Genomic DNA, 2,500 nt, shown 5'->3' with positions numbered 1-2,500 from the left:
AGAGTGGAGGATAGATGGAGAAGGAGGAAAGGGACAAAAGGTAGGGAGGTTCTTAGAGTGAACTCCTTGAATGAAAAGGAAAAGGAGAAGGAGTACGAAAAGAAGCTGAAGGAGGAGTGGGAGGGAGTAAAGGATAGAGCAGAGATGGGTGTGGAGGAGGAATGGGGATGGTTCAAGGAGGGAGTCTTAAAGTGTGCAAGGATGGTGTGTGGAACAAGAAGGACAGGGGGAAATAGAAGAAAGGGTAGTGAATGGTGGGATGAGGAAACAAAGAAGGTTGTAGAAGAGAAGAAGCGAGCATTCACAGATTGGTTACAAAAGAGGACAGGGGAGTCATATGAGACGTACAAAGAAAAGAAAAGAGAAGTAAAGCAAAAGGTAAAGGAGGCAAAGAGGAGAGCAGATGTGAAATGGGGTAGGAGTATGACAGAAAATTTTGGAAGTAATAAAAAGATGTTTTGGAAAGAAATTAAGAGAGGAAGAGGAGGCGAATCAAGTAGGGAAGAAAAGGTAAAAGGTACAGATGGAGAGTTGATAATGGAAGAGATGGCAGTGAGGGGAAGATGGGCAGAATATTTTAGGGAGTTGCTGAATGTGAAGGAGGATAGGGAAGGAAAGATAGCTGCAGTGGGAAATACGAAGAAAATGAGAGTGATGAGTGAAGAGAATGGAGGAGAAATAAGGAAGGATGAGGTGAAGGCGGTTGTAAGGGTGATGAAAGCAGGTAAGGCACCTGGTCTGGATGGATGTCATGCAGAATGTCTGAAAAAGGGAGGTTCAGTGATGGTGGACTGGTTGGTGAGATTATTTAATGTTTGCTGGAGAGAGGGTAGAGTACCGGAGGACTGGAGTAGTGCCTGTATAGTTCCTCTTTACAAGGGAAAAGGGGACAAGTGTGAATGTAGTAATTTCAGAGGGATTAGCCTGTTGAGTGTAGTAGGGAAGGCTTATGGGAGAATCTTAATTGAGAGGATTAGGAGAGGAACAGAAGGAGTAATTGGTGAAGAACAGTGTGGTTTTAGGACGGGTAGAGGTTGTGTAGATCAGATCTTTGTGGTAAGACAGATATGTGAGAAAGCTATAGGAAAGGGGAAGGATGTTTTTTGGGCTTTTATGGATCTGGAAAAGGCTTATGATAGGGTAGACAGAAAGGCACTGTGGGAGGTTATGCAGATTTATGGGATAGGAGGAAAGCTTTTGGGAGCTGTCAAGAGTTTTTATGTGAGTAGTAGAGCATGTGTTAGGATTGGAAATGGAGAGAGTGAGTGGTTTGAAGTAAAGGTGGGACTTCGTCAAGGATGCGTTATGTCGCCCTGGCTGTTCAACTTATACATGGATGGGGTGGTGCGAGAGGTGAATGCTAGGGTAGTGAGTCAGGGATTGGAGATGGTTAAAGAAAATGGAGAAAAGTGGGAGGTGAGCCAGCTGTTGTTTGCGGACGACACTGCGCTTGTGGCAGGGTCAGAGGAGGGATTGAGGAAGCTGGTGGCAGAGTTTGGGAGAGTATGTGATAGAAGAAAACTAAAGATAAATGTGGGTAAAAGTAAGGTGATGAGATGTACAAGGGGTGAAAGTGGCAGTAGACTGGAAGTGAGCATTAAGGGAGAGCGACTGGAGGAAGTGGATAGTTTTAGATACTTGGGTGCAAGTGTAGCAGGAAAAGGTGGAGTGAAGGTGGAGGTAGAATGTAGATTGAGAGAAGCGAGTAAATGCCTTGGTGGTTTAAAGAGTGTAATGAGAAATAGACATTTGGGAATGGATGCGAAGAGGAGACTGTATGAAGGAGTGATTGTGCCAACAGCACTGTATGGGGCAGAAACGTGGAACATAAGAGAAGAAGAGAGAAGGAGTTTGAATGTGTTTGAGATGAGGTGTCTGAGAAGTATGGCGGGGGTTACTAGGCTAGATAGAGTGAGAAATGAGGAGGTGAGGAGGAGAACAGGGGTGAAAAAGGATTTGGGAGAGAGGGTTGATGAAAGAATATTAGGATGGTTTGGACACATGGAAAGAATGAGTGAAGAAAGACTAGTAAAAGAGGTATGGAAGGCAGATGTGGAGGGAGTGAACATGAGGGGACGTCCTAGGATGAGGTGGATGGATGGGGTGAAGGGGGCTTTGGGGAAGAGGGGAATGTCTGTTGAGGAAGGAAGGGAGAGGACGGAAGACAGAGGTGAGTGGAGAATGGTTTGTATATGGATGATGTTGTGATTGCATGAGGAGGAATGGGCGGGGGGGTGGGGGGTGGGGTAGTATGTGTGAGTAAATTTTGACGCAGCCCGAAGGGATTTCTCCCCGTCCTCTCCTTATATGCAAAGGGGGACGGAGAGGGGGGGTCGCCGATTAAATGAAGCGGCCTTGCTGTGGATGTACTGTGTCTTGCGACACTGCTTCTGACCCAGGGCGGTGGGCGGGGTGCAGGGATGACCCGTCATCCAGGAGGTGCTCAGATGAGAGGAAGGGTGGGAGGGGTGTGGAGTGTATTTGGGGGTGAAATGGGTGG

At 46.8% G+C, this 2,500-nt stretch overlaps 1 protein-coding gene across 1 annotated transcript in view; it reads left to right on the top strand.

Annotated features, from left to right (window-relative positions):
* Nucleotides 1-2,500, top strand: part of LOC143023775 (uncharacterized) — a 776,468-nt gene that overhangs the window by 278,966 nt on the left and 495,002 nt on the right. The gene's annotated exons all lie outside the window — the stretch shown is intronic.

The sequence above is a fragment of the Oratosquilla oratoria genome, unplaced genomic scaffold, assembly GCF_046742065.1.
Source record: "Oratosquilla oratoria isolate Oo_2021 unplaced genomic scaffold, ASM4674206v1 SCAFFOLD59, whole genome shotgun sequence".
NCBI lineage: Eukaryota > Metazoa > Arthropoda > Malacostraca > Stomatopoda > Squillidae > Oratosquilla > Oratosquilla oratoria.
The sequence above is the reverse complement of the archived record's forward strand: the minus strand, read 5'-3'. Positions and strand labels throughout refer to the sequence as shown.